The sequence below is a fragment of the Calliphora vicina genome, chromosome 1 (assembly GCF_958450345.1).
Source record: "Calliphora vicina chromosome 1, idCalVici1.1, whole genome shotgun sequence".
NCBI lineage: Eukaryota > Metazoa > Arthropoda > Insecta > Diptera > Calliphoridae > Calliphora > Calliphora vicina.
In genome coordinates, this window is record NC_088780.1 from 57,502,609 (window position 1) to 57,514,513 (window position 11,905).

The following is an 11,905-nucleotide window of genomic DNA, read 5'->3' on the forward strand; positions in this document are numbered from 1 at the left end:
TATATATTTTGTTTTTTTTTTTCTTCTTTTCTTTTATATATATAAACATAATCTAAACTGCCCCACCCAACCTCCTCTACCTTTAACTAATATACCCCCCCCCACAATTTAAACTTTGTATTCTTTATTATTTAAAACAAAGAAAAACAAAAATTGTAACAATTTTAGTAGCGGTATTTTTTTTTTTTTTTTAATTTTTTGTAATTTAATTTGCTTTTTTGTTATATTAATTTTATTTTTACAAAGTTAGTTTATAAATTTTCTCATATACATATTATTATATACAATACAAAAAACAAAAAAAAAAAAAAACCACAAACAAATCTTAAATGTGTTTTATTTAAATGCTGCTAAACACTGAAATTCTCCTCTTATTTTATTTTTTTGAAATTATCATATTCCTTTGGTTCCAACGGACTTTCATTGAAACACTTTGGTTTTATTCAATCTAAAATAAAAACAACAATAATAATATTTATTATAAAAAATAGTTACAAACAAACAAAATTATGATGCATCCATCCTCGTTTTCTCAAAAATTATTTGTTGGCAAGAGCTCTGAACAAACTAAACAAACAAAAATGAAAAATTTATCATGTCGGAAAGGTATAGAAATAATGAAGAATGATTGATTATCTATTATTGTATACATTTATTTACTTATACATACTATATTTTAAAATGAATTTTTATTTCCAATATGCACCATCTCTCTTCTCTCTCTTCTTTAAGAATAAAAATTATTTAAAAACATCCTTGTTTTTCTTCTTATATTTTCTGTTTATGAATGAACAAACAAAAAAAAACGTTTTGTAAAATTTGAAAAATAAAGAAGTTGGCTTTTTTATTTGAAATAAAATGTGAAGATAAAACCAACAGGAATTTATTTAAAAATTCCTATTGAAAAAAAATATATATATATGTTGTATATTAAGTTGTGTATACATTTTTTTATTTTCGCAAACAACTGGCAAACAACGGGTGAGTAGTTGAATTTTTATTTGGAATTGTAGAAAAGTCATGTCATGCAGGACTTATAAATCGTTTTTGAGATTGATATCATTTTTGAAAACGATCGTTTTTCATCACATGCTTGATTATGTACTAATTCGATTCGAAACGAAACACTTTCGAAATACAATGTATGAAGCATACAGTGTATAATGTCGTTACCCTATTCTCCCGCTTTGGTCTTACCAGAGAAGACTCAGAGTCTAAGCTAGTTACTAGCCGTCACACTTCCCACATATTCGTCAATTGGCAGTAAATTAAGGATTATATCCAGTGTTGTCTGAGGTGTACTACCGAAGCACCAGTGATGCCAATGGAATGTTTATCTCATAGCCTTCTACCGAACTGTACAACCATAAGTAATAATGGGTAGTTCCAGTTTACCTTGCCTGGTCGTAGTTCCTAATTCTTACCAATAGAGCTCCTGCAGGTGCTCATCGCCGTCTATTTCCGTAAAATTTAAAACTACTCCGTTTTCGTTGGGTTTACACTAGAGTATTCAATTAATCGGGTTTCTGGTTTAATCGGTTAATCGAGCAAATAATTAATCGAGGTTTAGATTTATTCGGTTAATGATCGGCTAATTTAAAATTATTCGATTAACCGAATAATTTCTATTTTCATTTTAAATTGAAAATACAACAACGAATTTTTTGTACAAAAACATAAAAAACAGCAAATAAGGTATTTGAGATAATTTTTGTAAACATATCGCCTATTTGCTGCAACAACGTCATAACTCAAAATCCGTGTTTTATGAACTGAGTAATACAAAATATGCGCTGTTCTATAATCTTTCGAAACGACTTCTTTTTGATGTTGTTGCAGCAAATGAGCGATGTGTGAGTTTTTTAGGGTTTTAGTGAGATCTTTTGAAATAATCTTTTATAAAAAGAATATAATTTAAACGATTTTTTTCTTTAGATTTAATAAAACTTTTCATGGAAAAAACTCTCTCGCTGATTGTATATGTTGGAGAAATCGAAAGCCTGATTTTGATTAATTTAATAGTTTCGTTTAGTTATGATAAAAGACTCATTTCAAAAAAAAGTTACGTCTATACATGTAAATACAAAGTTTCAAATACATACATATGTATGTACATGTAAATTAAATACATAACATCTGCTCAAAATAATAGATACACCAAAATTTATTTTGATTTTTATTTATAGTTAAAAGGAGAGTAAAAAACAAAAACAAAATATTTCATAATTAATAATAAATATTATAAAGTAAATTAAATTTCGAAAAATTTGGTGCTCATAATAATAGATACATTTTTAAAAATTCTTATTAAACAAAAGCTAATAAATTTTATCTTAAAAAAATTAGTTTATTATTAAAGTAAAGCTAGTATCCAGTATATCCACCTTTGTTTTGTAAAACTTTCTCCACTCTTCTGGGCATACTGGATATCAAGTTCTGACACTTCTCCAATGGAATCTCGTACCATATTTTTTGCGTTTTCTCCCATAAATCGTCTTTATTTTTGAAAACTTCCTTCGAAAGCCTTATCTTTAATTCACTCCACAAGTTTTCTATTGGGTTTAAATCAGGGGATTGGCTGGGCCAGCTTAAAACAGGTACGTTATTCTCCAAGAACCAGTTTTTAACTAATCTTGAACTATGTTTTGGGTCGTTGTCCTGCTGGAATGTCCATATTAATGGCATATTTTCCGATGCATATGGAAGCATTACGTTTTCCAATATGTCTCTATACCCACTAGCATTCATGGTATCTTCTATTCGGAATATCGGACCAACACCATTCCATGAAAAGCAACCCCAAACCATTATGTTTCCCCCGCCATGTTTTACCATTAAATTTAACGTGGAATTCTTTTCCTTTTGGTCGGCGTACATTTCTTTGGCAGTCGTTTCCAAACAAATTTATTTTTGTTTCGTCGCTCCATAAAATATTTCTCCATTTTTTTTCGCCTTCACACCCGGACCATTGTAAGTGCTCTTTAGCAAATTCTAATCTTGTCTTGATATTTTTTTGGCGCATTAGTGGCACTTTTCTGGCAATTCTTCCCGGCAATTTAGCTTGTAAAAGACGACGACGAACTGTTTGTGGACTGATTTCGTTACATAGCTCCGCAGAAATAGCTTTCGATGATATGAAAGGGTCTTTTTTAACCATAAGGACGATCCGCCTATCTGTTTCTGGACTGGTTTTCTTTGGTCTACCGCGAGTTTCTCTTTTTTGTTTTTTAGATAAAGCATTTTGGACAAAATGTAAAGATCTTCCTATGCTCTTTGCTATTTCCCGTAATGATTTTCCTTGATTTCTCATCGTTTGAACAATTTTTTTCTCATCTTCGGTACAATGATGATTTCGTCCCATTTTCTTCAAAAGAGTCCTATTTTTTATAAAATTGTTGCTAAAATTTAAATTATACTTACTGTTTCACGTAAATAGGAACAAAAAATTGCACAAAAAAAAAATTGTATATAAACAAATTACAAATTACTGATGTGTATCTATTTTTATGAGCAAATAATTTTTTGTAATTCAAATAAATTCGTTTTTAAAAATCAACATGAAAGCAAATAGTTGCCAGATTTTTGACTGACATGACATTGCCAGATAGAAATTTTAATAATATGATGTATTCTTAACGCTTGCGAGGAAATTTTCAATGTTACCGCCATTTAAATTTTTTCCAATTAGGTGTATCTATTATTTTGAGCAGATGTGTATGTCAGTTGTTATACGTACTCACTAATCATGTTTATTGGATGTTCAAAAATATCTTAATTTTAATTTAAAATTTGTATTTGAATTGAAACGGAAAAATAAATACAAAAAAATTGTTTAAAGTGCAAAAAAATGGAATTTCGGTTAATCGGTTAATCGACACAAATTAATTGGTTTATTTGTTATTTGAAAATCGTCAATTTTAAATTATTCGAACAGTTAATCGTCCAAAATGAATCGGATAACCGATTAGCGGTTAATATTTGGTCAGATAAAACTCGTATAACTTTGTTATTTTTCATTCGAAATTATTGTTAGAAAGATCATTTTCTCTAGAAGCTTAGGTTTATTAAAAATGTTTAAATAGGGAATTCTTTTAACATATCGAAAAAAGTACCATTATTTACCCAATTTTACAACTTTCAATCGATTTCCGGCACGTGTTCTAGTTATCCGATTGCACTTAAATTTTGCAGTACTTAGTTTTAGCTACTAACGAACAAAATAAGACCCATCCAAAGCAAATCTATTTTTTAAGGGCATGTCTAGTGTACATACATATGTATGTATACAGATTATTTTATTTTTGTTATTTATATATAGGTGGGATTTCATGTCAAGTGAACCAACTTTTGAAACCGATGTCTTCCTATTGGATAGAAATTTAGACAATTTTTCAGCAAGATCGGTCAAGATCTGATCATCCACGTAACTTATTTGTATGAAACTATTTATTTTGGTGCTGAATATTAAACCTTGCGTATTACTATTTTTTTTCTTAGCTAAATTTGTCCCAAAGAAATAGCTATTTATTCAATCTTTTAAAATGGTCGCTTTTTTCTCAAAAGAAAGCTTAGGTCTTTTCCTTGAAGAACTTTTGTTGTTTTGTGTAGAAAATTAATGTGAACAGGGTGTCTTCTTTGATAACAATATTTTATTATGCCCGAAAGTATGCAGTAAATAGTGTACATATTTAAGGTTGCAGCTAATTATGATTAAAACAAACTTTCGTAAATGTTTATTGTTGAAATTAATAACACAGGTCAACAGCAAAAAAAAATGGCTTGAATAACCGATTTAGATTTGATGCATCATGGCTAAAAAAATTTCAATTCGATGGATAATTTTTATTTTTAAAAATTTTTAAGTAAAATTATCAATATTTTGACACATTTCTCCACTATTAAAATAAATTTAGACAAATTTAAATTTACATAATCCGTTTATACATTGCGTTTTAATCGGCTCAGAATTTTCGGAGTTATAATAATAAATTGAAGCAAAACTATTTTGTTTACGTGAAAAAGACGGCAGAAATTGTTCAGATTTATTGCTTTATATAATAGAAACAAAATGAGATATTGATCATAAAAATTCATGGATTGTTTTCGAATTTATTCACAATTAAGTGAATTCGCTCATTTTCACAAAATTTTAGTTTTCTGTTTCATATACATACATAAAATCGATTAGTTAATTTTTTTTTTTATTTTCATTTATTTATTGTATCTTCATTATTTAATGAACTAAAGCTACGTATACACGGTTGTCATATTCTTACAATATTGCCAGAAAATGTTCAATAAATGGTTAACACACATATGTTTCAACGTAAGTTTTCATAGTTGTGTTAACCATTTCCTGAGCATGTTCCTGACAATCTGACAACCGTGTGTACGTAGCTTAACAATAAGTGGTACAAATCTTATATCTAATAATTATTATTTAATAAGTCCAGCCAGTGCCGGACGAAAAATTTTGTATTCATGGTTGTTTTGGTTAAATTGGCATTCTTCATTTTATATTAGGTCTGCTGTGTCCCTCCTTCTTAACCGAATGTGGCCACGGTTAACTAATATGTTGCGGGCCAATGGGTTTGGGTGAATTTCAAGCTTTTTTAAATATTTTTCTTCATTCTTCGTGATCTCAGTTTTTACAAGGGGCACGTTTATGTGTATATTCGCATTTTTTATATACCAGGGGGCAACTGTGATCATTCTTCTTAGAAACTTGTTTTGGCGTCTTTGGATCTTTTCTACATTTGACGCTGAGACCGTGCCACATATCTGTATGCCATAACACCATATCGGTTTTGTGATCATGTTATAAAGTAGAAGTTTACAATCTAAACTAAGCGTAGAGTTTCTGCCAATAAGCCAATTAATTTGAATTGATTTCAATTTCATTTGAGTCAACTTTGCATCTATATGACTTTTCCATGTAAGGCGACGATCGAGATGTATTCCGAGTAGGGTTTGGGGCCCGGGAATTCCCGACCGGGAATTCCAGGGATTTCCCGTAAAATTATTGTAGGGAATTCCCGGGAAATTTAAAATTTATTAAAAATACATTAATATATTTAAATATAACATCTCTGTTTGATGAATGGCTTGTTCCAAATATTAGTGGAGGTTTTAAACCCCATTAAGGATACAGTAGAAGCATTAAACCATTTTGCTGATAGGTGATGCTATAATTATCACTCTTCATGAACAGCTTTTATCTAAATATTCTAATATTTCTCAAAAAATGGTTCATGCAATTAAATTAAACCTAAAAACTTCAACATTTTAAGATAAAGTATAATATAATTTCAAATTTATGGACAGCAAATTTATGAACGCTTATTTGACCACAATGTTCCCTCATCTGTTCAAAGGGATGATGATGAGGTTTCCGAAATACAAATGGAGCAACATTTTAAAAACCAATTAGAATATTCAATCTACATTGATAAGGAAAACAATAAACATTTAAAATCAAATGCTACAAGTTTTAAGCGGGAATTATATTTATTTGAAGTAGCAATTGGAGAAAAAATTGTGATTGCCTTTATAATGCTTTACTAACGATAAAGCCAACATCTGTTTAAAGCGAAAGAGTTTTCTCGTCGAATGATTTATTGAATGCATTTGTTATTTTGATAAATCAAATTCTATGACGGACATACAGTCAAGGCAAAAAGTCTAAATACACCCTACAATTTTGAAGTTTTAGAGAATTAGTGGCGATAATTAATAAATATGTTATAGCAGTGTTTAAGGTATTTAATATTAAGACAGTTTGAGTAAAAAAGAATATGAAAAAAATGTAACATAGAAATTATTGGGAAAAAACATAATAATTAGCGGGAAAAAAGTCTGCATACAACGTAGTATCTTCTAACATCACATATAATATTTAAAACAAAGAAAAGGATATAACAGTTAATTTTGTTGATTTATTTAAATTTACAAGCATTACAATTGTTAAAGTGATAATTAAAGATTTTTTTTTTAAATTTTTATCCTTGAAAATGGCAAATTGAAAAAGGGTTCATATTCCAGTTCGGAATATGGTCGTAAATCTCCGAAAGGAAAATAAATTTTATGCAGAAATTGCTAAGACAACAAAATTAAGTCATCTACTGTACAGACGATCATAAAGCATTATAATAACACCAATAGAACCAAAAATAAGCCAAGATCTGGCAGACCTAAGAAGCTTTCGAGACGTGATGTTACCAGTATTTTGAAAGTAGTGAACCAGATTCCAAAATAAGCGCTCCAAAATTGGCGGAACAGATCGATAAATGTTCCAACAACATTGTTACTCCACGAAAAATTATAAACATTTTACATGGCAATGGATTTAATGCAGAACATCACGCAAAAAACCACTCATTTCAGCGAAGAAATATAAACTTTGGCTTGAGTTTGCTGAAGCTCATATGGATGGACAAGGGGTATGGATTTTTGGAATCGTATTGTATTCGCCGAAGAAAGTAAGTATAATATTTTCGTAAGTGATGTCCGATCCAAAGTTTGGAGAAAACCAAAAACTGCTCTTGATCCAAAGAATATTGTACCTATAGTCAAACATGGTGGAGGCAAAGTTATGGTTTGGGGTGCCATGACGTCATCTGGAGTGGTTTTTGGTTTTTGCCGTGCGTAACATGGACCGCTATCAATATAAACACACATTGGAACAAACTATTAAGGCATTTGTTGATAGTTTGGGCCTGGGAAATCAATGGATTTTCCAGCAAGATTGGAGTTTTGAAACTGCCGTTAAAAATATAATTTTTTTTGGTCATACCTGGGAATAGGTTAACGGTATCCTACGAAGACAAAAACTCATATACAAATAAATATGTATATATTTTAAGTAAAAATTAGCTCTTATTTTAATATTTCTCAAAATATGTTAATTTTGTTCCTAAGTTTCTTGTTCTAGTGGCCTGGCGATTTATTAATAACTTTAACATTTTTTAACCAATTTTTGTGTTTTATGTCTTATTAGAACGACAATTACGTTCGCATATCGATTCTTTTAAATTAAATTGCAAAAGTAATTACTTAATGGCAAAATTTTTACAAAAACTAAAAAAAATTGTATTTTTCCCCCTTGTAAATGCACCACAAAACTAAATCGCAAAATTTCATATTTAACTATAGTTTTATATATATAAAAAAATTATAGGGTATGCGTTCCGAAATTCCCAAAAAAAATGTTTGGGACCTCTAATGTACATATATTTTATATAAAAAAATATAATAGAAAATATAACAGAAAAATCAAAAGAAAGAAGCTAAATAGTGCATTACAAATCCCATTAACATATTAATAGATATCGAATTATAAAAGCACGTTCACAATTCATAAAATTTTGTGACACTTAATTGCTCTTTTACTCTATTACTTAATTGCTCTTTTACTCTAATTTTATAAAATAATTTTCTTTTTTACTTATTTTTCTAGTTGAAAAAATATTCCCGGGATTCCCGGGAAATGAAATTTTTCATTCCCGTTTCCCGGGAAATAAAATTATCCGGGAAACCCCAAACCCTTATTCCGAGGTATTTCAATTCCGATTGTTGAATTATTGTGATTTTGTAAGTAACGAGACGCTTCTTGAGGGTTTTCATGAATGCTTAGAATAGCAGTATCATCAGCATATGTTGATGTATGAGTGCGATTGTTAGTTGGCATATCAGACGAATATATCAAATATAAAAAAGGTCCCAGGATACTGCCTTGGGGGACTCCAGCTTCAATGGGTTGTGCAGTACTTAAAAAGTTTCCCTCTTTAACCTTAAAAGTTCGACCAGTTAAATAGCTTTCCAACAGCTTATGTGTGTTTGCGGGTAAATTTTGACTCAGTTTGTATATTAATCCAGCATGCCATACCTTATCAAACGCTTGAGAGATGTCGATGAAGAGTGCGGAACAGTGTTTCTTTTCTTCAAACGCTTTTCTCATCATCATCCAAATTGATGATTCGGAATACAATTGTTTTCAGTTAACAGCGTGTACAACTTGTTCATAAGTATCTTCTCAAATAGCTTTGATATATTAGACAATAGGCTGATGGGTCTGTATGATTCTACTTTTGTGTGATCTTTTCCCGGCTTGGGTATCATGGTAACCAGTGAAACCTTCCATTCTGGAGGATAATTCAAGTCGTAATATATCATTAAAAATAAAAATAATTATTTTTATTGCTATCCGGTGTAGCTCCATAAGCATCTTGTTGCTGATCTTGTCCATACCAGGCGCTTTCTTGGGGATTAAATCTACAATAGCATTTTCGATCTCTAGAATCTCAAAACGTAGGGGTACGGCTGCTCCAAAATGGGATACAATAGGTGGCAACTCAATGGCTTCGTTTGACGTGTTCGGTGTAAATACTTTTTTTAAATGATTAACAAACAGATACCCTTTTTCAGTATTATTTCTTGCCCAAGCACCACTTGAATTTCGCAAGGGGGACTTACATATAACGGGTCTTTTAAGACTTTTTGTTGCTCGCCATAATGAGTAATCCGATTGCGGGGTTGCGTCCAGGCTTTCTAAATATTTATTCAACGATTCCATTTTTCGAAATTCCAAGAGCTTTTTAAGTCTTTTTATACAATCTTTAAGCTTCGATTTTAGATGGGGGGATCTGTGCAATTGCCACTCTCTTCGAAATCTCCTTTTTTCATTTAAGAGCCGTTCGACATCAGCAGAATTAATTCTATTATATCTGATTTGTCGGGGGGTTTGGGTAGCATGTTGAGCAGCCAGTTTGAGATTAGTTAATGTAGACCTTAGCTTCAGTATAAGCCCCACTTCCGAAAATCACTTTAAAAGGTTTGGTATCAAATAAAAATGCCACAGAAATAAGTTTTATGTAGAGACAGAAATCACGCGACCTAATTATTGAAATTTTAAAACGAAAACTGTTTTGGTCGGGCTTTACCGACTTTACTTTCTCACTTCTATTCTTTGGGGTTATGCGAAGTTAAAAGTCTTCACCTATAAGCCAGCTACGATACAAGACTTGGAAAACAACATTACTCGAGTAATTCGGAAAAAGTGAAAATTGGACCACCCGAATGGACTACAGCAGCGTAGTCGCTGCCAATATTTAAATGAAATTATATTTAAAAAATAAATATCAGGGATTCATCTTTCATGTCACAATAAAGATTCCGACATACAATTCTATTTTAAGTATTATTTTATAAATTAAAAAACAAACTATAAATGAATTAATTTACTTTCAAATTCGCTACATCTACACTAAACATATTTGATTTTCAAATCGCCATGAATTAGAAAAATTAAAAAAATGTAAATTTGCCCAAAATATGAATTGAATTAAAATTTGAATGAATTAAAATGATTGAATGCATTCGTTTCACTAAAAGAAATAATTGAATTAAAATTAATTTTTTAATTAAAATAAAGATGACAAAAAACGCCTTCTTTTTATCGAAAACATGGGTGATTTAAAAAGTTGACCAAAGATTTTCTAAATAGCGTAGAATAGCGATGAGAATATTTAAGAATCGGAGTTTATTTTAGTACCTTCTATCAGAACTAGGGTTCCTACGCGGGAATAATTTCCCGGGAATTAACGGGAATATTTTTTTGTTTATTTTCGGGAAAAGTTTTCTTCTAAAAGTTACAAACGTATCTGAAGTTTCGATGGCCAAATTAGTTGCTAATTGAATTATTCTATTATATCCATAGATTTTTCGGTTCTAACAACAGATAGTCAGTTGGCAATAAAGCAGTGATGTTAACTTTTTAATTTCGATTACCGTACAGTCCTAAAAAAATTACCGTTTTTTAGGTAAAATTACCGTATCCAAAGTCTTGTACAAAAATGCTAATATTTTCTTATTGAAACAGGTTTATTTTTATAATTCAATATGTCGAGGGCCTATATTCAAAACTATCTATCTTAAAAAACACTACTTCAGGAAAGCCAAAAAACTGTTTTTTCGCGTATTACTTGAGTAATTAAAATTCGGTATGCTACAATTATTACAGTAAAATTCATGTTCAGCATTAAAAGTTAGTAAGAAAACATGAATTGCAAGAGGAAATTATTCCAAAAAAATATTTGAAAATTAATTATTTGAAAAGGTAGAGGCTTTGCATTCAGAAAAAATTAATTGTATAAGATAGAGAAATAACAAAAATGAAAATAAAGCAGCAAAAAACAATATGTTTGTAAGAAATTCACACCATAGATGAGGGCTGTTTTATTGAATATTTTACCATCAAAAAGTAATTTTCGTGAATATCAAAAATAGAGGGTTTTGAATATATGATCAAGTTTTTAAAACATCAGAATGCCATATTTATCAACATCTTTTATTTGGCTTATAAGCATAAATTCCTTATCAATTTCATTAAATTCATCCATTTGAACAGCTTCTGGGAAATGAAAAAAAAAAATATTTTTGCAATCAGTTTTAATACTAATTTTTATATTGAAATATCCATACTTGAAAGATTACTTTACCGCCTAGATATATTTTGTCTAGCGGTAGTAGGTTATCATCATCCTCTAAATTTTATGATTATTTTAATGAGAAATGTGTATATCATATGTTAGGTGAAGCGCCTAAGCTCTTTGTATCCAATTGTAGATTATAAACGAAAAGCACAAAAATTTTTAGGAACAAATTCAATTATTTATTTCTTATACTTTTACGTTTAAATTCCTGAAATTCACATAAATTAATAAACTTATTTTATAAAATTAAGCAACTATAATGGAAATGATTACTAACTTTTTCATATGGAAACCAAGAGCTGAACTTCTTTATGATATTTCAAACACGATCTACTGTATTTTATAATAAAAATGGCTTTTTATACGATTTAAAAATGAATTCATTAAAATACCGCGTGGAAATATAAAATAATGCA